At 37.0% G+C, this 12,185-nt stretch overlaps 11 non-coding genes across 11 annotated transcripts; all 11 read right to left on the bottom strand.

The window, feature by feature from the left end:
* Positions 1-61: 61 nt before the first annotated feature.
* Positions 62-133, bottom strand: TRNAG-CCC (transfer RNA glycine (anticodon CCC)). The gene has a single exon. It is a non-coding gene; the product is annotated as a tRNA-Gly (tRNA).
* Positions 134-1,316: 1,183 nt separating this feature from the next.
* On the bottom strand, positions 1,317-1,388 carry TRNAG-UCC (transfer RNA glycine (anticodon UCC)). The gene has a single exon. It is a non-coding gene; the product is annotated as a tRNA-Gly (tRNA).
* Positions 1,389-1,484: 96 nt separating this feature from the next.
* Positions 1,485-1,556, bottom strand: TRNAG-CCC (transfer RNA glycine (anticodon CCC)). Its single transcript has one exon. It is a non-coding gene; the product is annotated as a tRNA-Gly (tRNA).
* Positions 1,557-2,569: 1,013 nt separating this feature from the next.
* On the bottom strand, positions 2,570-2,641 carry TRNAG-CCC (transfer RNA glycine (anticodon CCC)). The gene has a single exon. It is a non-coding gene; the product is annotated as a tRNA-Gly (tRNA).
* A 2,771-nt stretch (positions 2,642-5,412) lies between these two features.
* TRNAG-CCC (transfer RNA glycine (anticodon CCC)) lies at positions 5,413-5,484 on the bottom strand. Its single transcript has one exon. It is a non-coding gene; the product is annotated as a tRNA-Gly (tRNA).
* Positions 5,485-8,089: 2,605 nt separating this feature from the next.
* On the bottom strand, positions 8,090-8,161 carry TRNAG-UCC (transfer RNA glycine (anticodon UCC)). The gene has a single exon. It is a non-coding gene; the product is annotated as a tRNA-Gly (tRNA).
* Positions 8,162-9,513: 1,352 nt separating this feature from the next.
* On the bottom strand, positions 9,514-9,585 carry TRNAG-UCC (transfer RNA glycine (anticodon UCC)). The gene has a single exon. It is a non-coding gene; the product is annotated as a tRNA-Gly (tRNA).
* A 96-nt stretch (positions 9,586-9,681) lies between these two features.
* Positions 9,682-9,753, bottom strand: TRNAG-CCC (transfer RNA glycine (anticodon CCC)). Its single transcript has one exon. It is a non-coding gene; the product is annotated as a tRNA-Gly (tRNA).
* Positions 9,754-10,935: 1,182 nt separating this feature from the next.
* Positions 10,936-11,007, bottom strand: TRNAG-UCC (transfer RNA glycine (anticodon UCC)). The gene has a single exon. It is a non-coding gene; the product is annotated as a tRNA-Gly (tRNA).
* Positions 11,008-11,103: 96 nt separating this feature from the next.
* On the bottom strand, positions 11,104-11,175 carry TRNAG-CCC (transfer RNA glycine (anticodon CCC)). The gene has a single exon. It is a non-coding gene; the product is annotated as a tRNA-Gly (tRNA).
* An 839-nt stretch (positions 11,176-12,014) lies between these two features.
* Positions 12,015-12,086, bottom strand: TRNAV-UAC (transfer RNA valine (anticodon UAC)). Its single transcript has one exon. It is a non-coding gene; the product is annotated as a tRNA-Val (tRNA).
* Positions 12,087-12,185: the final 99 nt, after the last annotated feature.

Genomic DNA, 12,185 nt, shown 5'->3' with positions numbered 1-12,185 from the left:
CTAACATTACAAAATAGTTTGTAAAATGTATGATATGCCAGAAATAAAACTACATAAGTATTGCATTGGCCGGGAATCGAACCCGGGTCAAATGCTTGGGAAGCAGCTATGCTCACCACTATACCACCAATGCATGAACTAACTTGACTGGTTTGGGATTATGGCCGTTAAATCTGCTAAAGTTTTACTTAGAAAAAGGAGGACTGAATATGTCTTGAAAGAGCCAATTACTAAAAAGTTTAAAAACAAGGCAAAGCATTGTCCAAAACTCAAAGATGAATTCTTGTGAATCAGCTATGGAGCTTTTCCACCAATTCTTACAATTCTCTCAATTAGTTTCACTTTTTTGACAATAAGGTAACTAACCTCTTACCAAGAAAGAAAGTACACTATGAGCCTTAGCTCAAACAGATTACAAAGAGTCAACAGCAGCACCAAATTCCCCCTAAAGACCTCTGCCATTTTTGGCATTTTTAACACTAACTCTAAAGACAGAGGAGTTTTTGGAATCAGTTATGTAGCTTTTCCACCTCTGCCTACAAATTCTCTCAATTAGCTTTGCTTTCTGCCCACTAAGGTAGCTAAAGTGTTACCAAGAAAGAAATAAAAGCATAAGCCTTAGCACAGAAAGTGAAAAAGATTCCAAACACCACCAAATGCAAAAAAACAATGAGTTCTTCAAGAATTAAACTATAGCCTATTGTTTTAAAAGCAACTACACCCACCAGCATAACACCAATGCCCACCCTGACATTGCTTTCGTATTGGAGACTAACCCTACAAAGTATTTAATCAACAACTGAAGAGCAGAAGATCAGTTAGATGAGACAGTTGAAAAAAATCTAAGAAATATTCTCTTCAATTTTTTTCTCATTTTCGTGCTTGCTAAACTCTAAGAAGAAAGAAGAGCATGAGCCTTAACACGAAAAATTAAAACAGACTAAAAGCATCACCAAATGTGAAAAACAATTCATGCGTTGGCCAGGAATCGAACCTGGGTCAACAGCTTGGAAGGCAGCTATGCTCACCACTATACCACCAGCACTTACAGAAGCCATGTTTTTTTCTTACATTTTCTGCACTAACAATACAAAATTATTAGTAAAAAGTAAGACGTGCCAGGAAAAAAAAAACCCACATAAGTATTGCATTGACCAGGAATCAATCGCAGGTCAACTGCTTGGAAGGCAGGTTTGCTCACCACTATACCAAAAATGCTTAAGGTACCCAGCATTTTTTTCAAATTTTCTGCACTAACCCTACAAAATTGTTAGTAAAAATTATGACGTGCCTGAAAAAAAAACACACCCATGTTTTGCATTGGCCGGGAATCGAACCCGGGTCAACTGCTTGGAAGGCAGCTATGCTCACCACTATACCACCAATGCTTACAGGATCAGCTTTTTTTTTTACATTTTCTGCACTAACATTACAAAATAGTTTGTAAAATGTATGATATGCCAGAAATAAAACTACATAAGTATTGCATTGGCCGGGAATCGAACCTGGGTCAACTGCTTGGGAAGCAGCTATGCTCACCACTATACCACCAATGCATGAACCAACTTGAGTGGTTTGGGATTATGGCTGTTAAATCTGCTAAAGTTTTACTTAGAAAAAGGAGGACTGAATATGTCTTGAAAGAGCCAATTACTAAAAAGTTTAAAAACAAGGCAAAGCATTGTCCAAAACTCAAAGATGAATTCTTGTGAATCAGCTATGGAGCTTTTCCACCAATTCTTACAATTCTCTTAATTAGTTTCACTTTTTTGCAATAAGGTAACTAAACTCTTACCAAGAAAGAAAGTACACTATGAGCCTTAGCTCAAACAGATTACAAAGAGTCAACAGCAGCACCAAATTCCCCCTAAAGACCTCTGCCATTTTTGGCATTTTTAACACTAACTCTAAAGACAGAGGAGTTTTTGGAATCAGTTATGTAGCTTTTCCACCTCTGCCTACAAATTCTCTCAATTAGCTTTGCTTTCTGCCCACTAAGGTAGCTAAAGTGTTACCAAGAAAGAAATAAAAGCATAAGCCTTAGCACAAAAAGTGAAAAAGATTCCAAACACCACCAAATGGAAAAAAACAATGAGTTCTTCAAGAATTAAACTATGGCCTATTGTTTTAAAAGCAACTACACCCACCAGCATAACACCAATGCCAACCCTGACATTGCTTTCGTATTGGAGACTAACCCTACAAAGTATTTAATCAACAACTGAAGAGCAGAAGATCAGTTAGATGAGACAGTTGAAAAAAATCTAAGAAATATTCTCTTCAATATTTTTCTCATTTTCGTGGTTGCTAAACTCTAAGAAGAAAGAAGAGCATGAGCCTTAACACGAAAAATTAAAACAGACTAAAAGCATCACCAAATGTGAAAAACAATTCATGCGTTGGCCAGGAATTGAACTCGGGTCAACTGCTTGGAAGGCAGCTATGCTCACCACTATACCACCAACACTTACAGAAGCCATATTTTATTCTTACATTTTCTGCACTAACAATACAAAATTATTAGTAAAAAGTAAGACGTGCCAGGAAAAAATAAAAACTACATAAGTTTTGCATTGGCCGGGAATCGAACCTGGGTCAACTGCTTGGGAAGCAGCTATGCTCACCACTATACCACCAATGCATGAACCAACTTGACTGGTTTGGGATTATGGCCGTTAAATCTGCTAAAGTTTTACTTAGAAAAAGGAGGACTGAATATGTCTTGAAAGAGCCAATTACTAAAAAGTTTAAAAACAAGGCAAAGCATTGTCCAAAACTCAAAGATGAATTCTTGTGAATCAGCTATGGAGCTTTTCCACCAATTCTTACAATTCTCTCAATTAGTTTCACTTTTTTGACAATAAGGTAACTAAACTCTTACCAAGAAAGAAAGTACACTATGAGCCTTAGCTCAAACAGATTACAAAGAGTCAACAGCAGCACCAAATTCCCCCTAAAGACCTCTGCCATTTTTGGCATTTTTAACACTAACTCTAAAGACTGAGGAGTTTTTGGAATCAGTTATGTAGCTTTTCCACCTCTGCCTACAAATTCTCTCAATTAGCTTTGCTTTCTGCCCACTAAGGTAGCTAAAGTGTTACCAAGAAAGAAATAAAAGCATAAGCCTTAGCACAGAAAGTGAAAAAGATTCCAAACACCACCAAATGCAAAAAAACAATGAGTTCTTCAAGAATTAAACTATGGCCTATTGTTTTAAAAGCAACTACACCCACCAGCATAACACCAATGCCAACCCTGACATTGCTTTCGTATTGGAGACTAACCCTACAAAGTATTTAATCAACAACTGAAGAGCAGAAGATCAGTTAGATGAGACAGTTGAAAAAAATCTAAGAAATATTCTCTTCAATTTTTTTCTCATTTTCGTGGTTGCTAAACTCTAAGAAGAAAGAAGAGCATGAGCCTTAACACGAAAAATTAAAACAGACTAAAAGCATCACCAAATGTGAAAAACAATTCATGCATTGGCCGGGAATCAAACCCGGGTCAACAGCTTGGAAGGCAGCTATTCTCACCACTATACCACCAACACTTACAGAAGCCATGTTTTCTTCTTACATTTTCTGCACTAACAATGCAAAATTATTAGTAAAAAGTAAGACGTGCCAGGAAAAAAAAACCCACATAAGTATTGCATTGACCAGGAATCAATCGCAGGTCAACTGCTTGGAAGGCAGGTTTGCTCACCACTATACCAAAAATGCTTAAGGTACCCAGCATTTTTTTCACATTTTCTGCACTAACCCTACAAAATTGTTAGTAAAAATTATGACGTGCCTGAAAAAAAAACACACCCATGTTTTGCATTGGACGGGAATCGAACCCAGGTCAACTGCTTGGAAGGCAGCTATGCTCACCACTATACCACCAATGCTTACAGGATCAGCTTTTTTTTTACATTTTCTGCACTAACATTACAAAATAGTTTGTAAAATGTATGATATGCCAGAAATAAAACTACATAAGTATTGCATTGGCCGGGAATCAAACCGTGGTCAACTGCTTGGGAAGCAGCTATGCTCACCACTATACCACCAATGCATGAACCAACTTGACTGGTTTGGGATTATGGCCGTTAAATCTGCTAAAGTTTTACTTAGAAAAAGGAGGACTGAATATGTCTTGAAAGAGCCAATTACTAAAAAGTTTAAAAACAAGGCAAAGCATTGTCCAAAACTCAAAGATGAATTCTTGTGAATCAGCTATGGAGCTTTTCCACCAATTCTTACAATTCTCTCAATTATTTTCACTTTTTTGACAATAAGGTAACTAAACTCTTACCAAGAAAGAAAGTACACTATGAGCCTTAGCTCAAAATATTACAAAGAGTCAGCACCAGCACCAAATTCCCCCTAAAGACCTCTGCCATTTTTGGCATTTTTAACACTAACTCTAAAGACAGAGGAGTTTTTGGAATCAGTTATGTAGCTTTTCCACCTCTGCCTACAAATTCTCTCAATTAGCTTTGCTTTCTGCCCAGTAAGGTAGCTAAAGTGTTACCAAGAAAGAAATAAAAGCATAAGCCTTAGCACAGAAAGTGAAAAAGATTCCAAACACCACCAAATGGAAAAAAACAATGAGTTCTTCAAGAATCAAACTATGGCCTATTGTTTTAAAAGCAACTACACCCACCAGCATAACACCAATGCCAACCCTGACATTGCTTTCGTATTGGAGACTAACCCTACAAAGTATTTCATCAACAACTGAAGAGCAGAAGATCAGTTAGATGAGACAGTTGAAAAAAATCTAAGAAATATTCTCTTCAATTTTTTTCTCATTTTCGTGGTTGCTAAACTCTAAGAAGAAAGAAGAGCATGAGCCTTAACACGATAAATTAAAACAGACTAAAAGCATCACCAAATGTGAAAAACAATTCATGCATTGGCCGGGAATCAAACCCGGGTGAACAGCTTGGAAGGCAGCTATTCTAACCACTATACCACCAACACTTACAGAAGCCATATTTTCTTCTTACATTTTCTGCACTAACAATACAAAATTATTAGTAAAAAGTAAGACGTGCCAGGAAAAAAAAAACCCACATAAGTATTGCATTGACCAGGAATCAATCGCAGGTCAACTGCTTGGAAGGCAGGTTTGCTCACCACTATACCAAAAATGCTTAAGGTACCCAGCATTTCTTTCACATTTTCTGCACTAACCCTACAAAATTGTTAGTAAAAATTATGACGTGCCTGAAAAAAAAACACACTCATGTTTTGCATTGGCCAGGAATCGAACCCGGGTCAAGTGCTTGGAAGGCAGCTATGCTCAACACTATACCACCAATGATTACAGGATCAGCTTTTTTTTTGACATTTTCTGCACTAACATTACAAAATAGTTTGTAAAATGTATGATATGCCAGAAATAAAACTACATAGGTATTGCATTGGCCGGGAATCGAACCCAGGTCAACTGCTTGGGAAGCAGCTATGCTCACCACTATACCACCAATGCATGAACCAACTTGACTGGTTTGGGATTATGGCTGTTAAACTGCTAAAGTTTTACTTAAAAAAAGGAGGACTGAATATGTCTTGAAAGAGCCAATTACTAAAAAGTTTAAAAACAAGGCAAAGCATTGTCCAAAACTCAAAGATGAATTCTTGTGAATCAGCTATGGAGCTTTTCCACCAATTCTTACAATTCTCTCAATCATTTTCACTTTTTTGACAATAAGGTAACTAAACTCTTACCAAGAAAGAAAGTACACTATGAGCCTTAGCTCAAAAAGATTACAAAGAGTCAGCACCAGCACCAAATTACCCCTAAAGACCTCTGCCATTTTTGGCATTTTTAACACTAACTCTAAAGACAGAGGAGTTTTTGGAATCAGTTATGTAGCTTTTCCACCTCTGCCTACAAATTCTCTCAATTAGCTTTGCTTTTTGCCAACTAAGGTAGCTAAAGTGTTACCAAGAAAGAAATAAAAGCATAAGCCTTAGCACAGAAAGTGAAAAAGAGTCCAAACACCACCAAATGCAAAAAAACAATGAGTTCTTCAAGAATTAAACTATGGCCTATTGTTTTAAAAGCAACTACACCCACCAGCATAACACCAATGCCAACCCTGACATTGCTTTCTTATTGGAGACTAACCCTACAAAGTGTTTAATCAACAACTGAAGAGCAGAAGATCAGTTAGATGAGACAGTTGAAAAAAAGCTAAGAAATATTCTCTTCAATTTTTTTCTCATTTTCGTGGTTGCTAAACTCTAAGAATAAAGAAGAGCATGAGCCTTAACACAAAAAATTAAAACAGACTAAAAGCATCACCAAATGTGAAAAACAATTCATGCGTTGGCAGGGAATCGAACCCGGGTCAACTGCTTGGAAGGCAGCTATGCTCACCACTATACCACCAACACTTACAGAAGCCATGTTTTTTTCTTACATTTTCTGCACTAACAATACGAAATTATTAGTAAAAAGTAAGACGTGCCAGGAAAAAAACCCCCACATAAGTATTGCATTGACCAGGAATCAATCGCAGGTCAACTGCTTGGAAGGCAGGTTTGCTCACCACTATACCAAAAATGCTTAAGGTACCCAGCATTTTTTTCACATTTTCTGCACTAACCCTACAAAATTGTTAGTAAAAAGTATGACGTGCCTGAAAAAAAAACACACCCATGTTTTGCATTGGCCAGGAATCGAACCTGTGTCAACTGCTTGGAAGGCAGCTATGCTCACCTCTATACCACCAATGCTTACAGGATCAGAGTTTTTTTTTTAAATTTTCTGCACTAACATTACAAAATAGTTTGTAAAATGTATGATATGCCAGAAATAAAACTACATAAGTATTGCATTGGCTGGGAATCGAACCCGGGTCAATTGCTTGGGAAGCAGCTATGCTCACCACTATACCACCAATGCATGAACCAACTTGACTGGTTTGGGATTATGGCCGTTAAATCTGCTAAAGTTTTACTTAAAAAAAGGAGGACTGAATATGTCTTGAAAGAGCCAATTACTAAAAAGTTTAAAAACAAGGCAAAGCATTGTCCAAAACTCAGAGATGAATTCTTGTGAATCAGCTATGGAGCTTTTCCACCAATTCTTACAATTCTCTCAATTAGTTTCACTTTTTTGACAATAAGGTAACTAAACTCTTACCAAGAAAGAAAGTACACTATGAGCCTTAGCTCAAACAGATTACAAAGAGTCAGCACCAGCACCAAATTCCCCCTAAAGAACTCTGCCATTTTTGGCATTTTTAACACTAACTCTAAAGACAGAGGAGTTTTTGGAATCAGTTATGTAGCTTTTCCACCTATGCCTACAAATTCTCTCAATTAGCTTTGCTTTTTGCCAACTAAGGTAGCTAAAGTGTTACCAAGAAAGAAATAAAAGCATAAGCCTTAGCACAAAAAGTGAAAAAGAGTCCAAAAACCACCAAATGCAAAAAAACAATGAGTTCTTCAAGAATTAAACTATGGCCTATTGTTTTAAAAGCAACTACACCCACCAGCATAACACCAATGCCAACCCTGACATTGCTTTCATATTGGAGACTAACCCTACAAAGTGTTTAATCAACAACTGAAGAACAGAAGATCAGTTAGATGAGACAGTTGAAAAAAATCTAAGAAATATTCTCTTCAATTTTTTTCTCATTTTCGTGGTTGCTAAACTCAAAGAAGAAAGAAGAGCCTGAGACTTAACACGAAAAATTAAAACAGACTAAAAGCATCACCAAATGTGAAAAACAATTCATGCGTTGGCCGGGAATCAAACGCGGGTCAACTACTTGGAAGGCAGCAATTCTCACCACTATACCACCAACACTTACAGAAGCCATGTTTTTTTCTTACATTTTCTGCACTAACAATGCGAAATTATTAGTAAAAAGTAAGACGTGCCAGGAAAAAAAAAAACACATAAGTATTGCATTGACCAGGAATCAATCGCAGGTCAACTGCTTGGAAGGCAGGTTTGCTCACCACTAAACCAAAAATGCTTAAGGTACCGAGCATTTTTTTCACATTTTCTGCACTAACCCTACAAAATTGTTAGTAAAAAGTTTGACGTGCCTGAAAAAAAAAAAACACCGATGTTTTGTATTGGCCGGGAATTGAACCCGGGTCAACTGCTTGGAAGGCAGCTATGCTCACCACTATACCACCAATGCTTACAGGATCAGCTTTTTTTTTTTTACATTTTCTGCACTAACATTACAAAATAGTTTGTAAAATGTATGATATGCCAGAAATAAAACTACATAAGTATTGCATTGGCCGGGAATCAAACCCAGGTCAACTGGTTAGGAAGCAGTTATGCTCACCACTATACCACCAATGCATGAACCCACTTGACTGGTTTGGGATTTTGGCTGTTAAATCTGCTAAAGTTTTACTTAAAAAAGGAGGACTGAATATGTCTTGAAAGAGCCAATTACTAAAAAGTTTAAAAACAAGGCAAAGCATTGTCCAAAACTCAAAGATGAATTCTTGTGAATCAGCTATGGAGCTTTTCCACCAATTCTTACATTTCTCTCAATTATTTTCACTTTTTTGCCAATAAGGTAACTAAACTCTTACCAAGAAAGAAAGTACACTATGAGCCTTAGCTCAAACAGATTACAAAGAGTCAACAGCAGCACCAAATTCCCCCTAAAGACCTCTGCCATTTTTGGCATTTTTAACACTAACTCTAAAGACAGAGGAGTTTTTGGAATCAGTTATGTAGCTTTTCCACCTCTGCCTACAAATTCTCTCAATTAGCTTTGCTTTCTGCCCACTAAGGTAGCTAAAGTGTTACCAAGAAAGAAATAAAAGCATAAGCCTTAGCACAGAAAGTGAAAAAGATTCCAAACACCACCAAATGGAAAAAAACAATGAGTTCTTCAAGAATTAAACTATGGCCTATTGTTTTAAAAGCAACTACACCCACCAGCATAACACCAATGCCAACCCTGACATTGCTTTCGTATTGGAGACTAACCCTGCAAAGTATTTAATCAACAACTGAAAAGCAGAAGATCAGTTAGATGAGACAGTTGAAAAAAATCTAAGAAATATTCTCTTCAATTTTTTTCTCATTTTCGTGGTTACTAAACTCTAAGAAGAAAGAAGAGCATGAGCCTTAACACGAAAAATTAAAACAGACTAAAAGCATCACCAAATGTGAAAAACAATTCAGGCGTTGGCCAGGAATCGAACCCGGGCCAACAGCTTGGAAGGCAGCTATGCTCACCACTATACCACCAACACTTACAGAAGCCATGTTTTTTTCTTACATTTTCTGCACTAACAATACAAAATTATTAGTAAAAAGTAAGACATGCCAGGAAAAAAAAAACCCACATAAGTATTGCATTGACCAGGAATCAATTGCAGGTCAACTGCTTGGAAGGCAGGTTTGCTCACCACTATACCAAAAATGCTTAAGGTACCCAGCATTTTTTTCACATTTTCTGCACTAACCCTACAAAATTGTTAGTAAAAATTATGACGTGCCTGAAAAAAAAACACACCCATGTTTTGCATTGGCCGGGAATCGAACCCGGGTCAACTGCTTGGAAGGCAGCTATGCTCACCACTATACCACCAATGCTTACAGGATCAGCTTTTTTTTTTACATTTTCTGCACTATCATTACAAAATAGTTTGTAAAATGTATGATATGCCAGAAATAAAACTACATAAGTATTGCATTGGCCGGGAATAGAACCCGGGTCAACTGCTTGGGAAGCAGCTATGCTCACCACTATACCACCAATGCATGAACCAACTTGACTGGTTTGGGATTATGGCCGTTAAATCTGCTAAAGTTTTACTTAGAAAAAGGAGGACTGAATATGTCTTGAAAGAGCCAATTACTAAAAAGTTTAAAAACAAGGCAAAGCATTGTCCAAAACTCAAAGATGAATTCTTGTGAATCAGCTATGTAGCTTTTCCACCAATTCTTACAATTCTCTCAATTATTTTCACTTTTTTGCAATAAGGTAACTAAACTCTTACCAAGAAAGAAAGTACACTATGAGCCTTAGCTCAAACAGATTACAAAGAGTCAAAAGCAGCACCAAATTCCCCCTAAAGACCTCTGCCATTTTTGGCATTTTTAACACTAACTCTAAAGACAGAGGAGTTTTTGGAATCAGTTATGTAGCTTTTCCACCTCTGCCTGCAAATTCTCTCAATTAGCTTTGCTTTCTGCCCACTAAGGTAGCTAAAGTGTTACCAAGAAAGAAATAAAAGCATAAGCCTTAGCACAGAAAGTGAAAAAGATTCCAAACACCACCAAATGCAAAAAAACAATGAGTTCTTCAAGAATTAAACTATAGCCTATTGTTTTAAAAGCAACTACACCCACCAGCATAACACCAATGCCCACCCTGACATTGCTTTCGTATTGGAGACTAACCCTACAAAGTATTTAATCAACAACTGAAGAGCAGAAGATCAGTTAGATGAGACAGTTGAAAAAAATCTAAGAAATATTCTCTTCAATTTTTTTCTCATTTTCGTGCTTGCTAAACTCTAAGAAGAAAGAAGAGCATGAGCCTTAACACGAAAAATTAAAACAGACTAAAAGCATCACCAAATGTGAAAAACAATTCATGCGTTGGCCAGGAATCGAACCTGGGTCAACAGCTTGGAAGGCAGCTATGCTCACCACTATACCACCAGCACTTACAGAAGCCATGTTTTTTTCTTACATTTTCTGCACTAACAATACAAAATTATTAGTAAAAAGTAAGACGTGCCAGGAAAAAAAAAACCCACATAAGTATTGCATTGACCAGGAATCAATCGCAGGTCAACTGCTTGGAAGGCAGGTTTGCTCACCACTATACCAAAAATGCTTAAGGTACCCAGCATTTTTTTCACATTTTCTGCACTAACCCTACAAAATTGTTAGTAAAAATTATGACGTGCCTGAAAAAAAAACACACCCATGTTTTGCATTGGCCGGGAATCGAACCCGGGTCAACTGCTTGGAAGGCAGCTATGCTCACCACTATACCACCAACGCTTACAGGATCAACTTTTTTTTTTACATTTTCTGCACTAACATTACAAAATAGTTTGTAAAATGTATGATATGCCAGAAATAAAACTACATAAGTATTGCATTGGCCGGGAATCGAACCTGGGTCAACTGCTTGGGAAGCAGCTACGCTCACCACTATACCACCAATGCATGAACCAACTTGACTGGTTTGGGATTATGGCCGTTAAATCTGCTAAAGTTTTACTTAGAAAAAGGAGGACTGAATATGTCTTGAAAGAGCCAATTACTAAAAAGTTTAAAAACAAGGCAAAGCATTGTCCAAAACTCAAAGATGAATTCTTGTGAATCAGCTATGGAGCTTTTCCACCAATTCTTACAATTCTCTTAATTAGTTTCACTTTTTTGCAATAAGGTAACTAAACTCTTACCAAGAAAGAAAGTACACTATGAGCCTTAGCTCAAACAGATTACAAAGAGTCAACAGCAGCACCAAATTCCCCCTAAAGACCTCTGCCATTTTTGGCATTTTTAACACTAACTCTAAAGACAGAGGAGTTTTTGGAATCAGTTATGTAGCTTTTCCACCTCTGCCTACAAATTCTCTCAATTAGCTTTGCTTTCTGCCCACTAAGGTACCTAAAGTGTTACCAAGAAAGAAATAAAAGCATAAGCCTTAGCACAGAAAGTGAAAAAGATTCCAAACACCACCAAATGCAAAAAAACAATGAGTTCTTCAAGAATTAAACTATGGCCTATTGTTTTAAAAGCAACTACACCCACCAGCATAACACCAATGCCAACCCTCACATTGCTTTCGTATTGGAGACTAACCCTACAAAGTATTTAATCAACAACTGAAGAGCAGAAGATCAGTTAGATGAGACAGTTGAAAAAAATCTAAGAAATATTCTCTTCAATTTTTTTCTCATTTTCGTGGTTGCTAAACTCTAAGAAGAAAGAAGAGCATGAGCCTTAACACGAAAAATTAAAACAGACTAAAAGCATCACCAAATGTGAAAAACAATTCATGCGTTGGCCAGGAATTGAACCTGGGTCAACAGCTTGTAAGGCAGCTATGCTCACCACTATACCACCAACACTTACAGAAGCCATGTTTTTTTCTTACATTTTCTGCACTAACAATACAAAATTATTAGTAAAAAGTAAGACGTGCCAGGAAAAAAAAAACCCACATAAGT

The sequence above is a fragment of the Phyllobates terribilis genome, unplaced genomic scaffold (genome assembly GCF_046119375.1).
Source record: "Phyllobates terribilis strain yellow unplaced genomic scaffold, ASM4611937v1 Scaffold_3__8_contigs__length_932513732, whole genome shotgun sequence".
Taxonomy (NCBI): Eukaryota; Metazoa; Chordata; class Amphibia; order Anura; family Dendrobatidae; genus Phyllobates; species Phyllobates terribilis.
The sequence above is the reverse complement of the archived record's forward strand: the minus strand, read 5'-3'. Positions and strand labels throughout refer to the sequence as shown.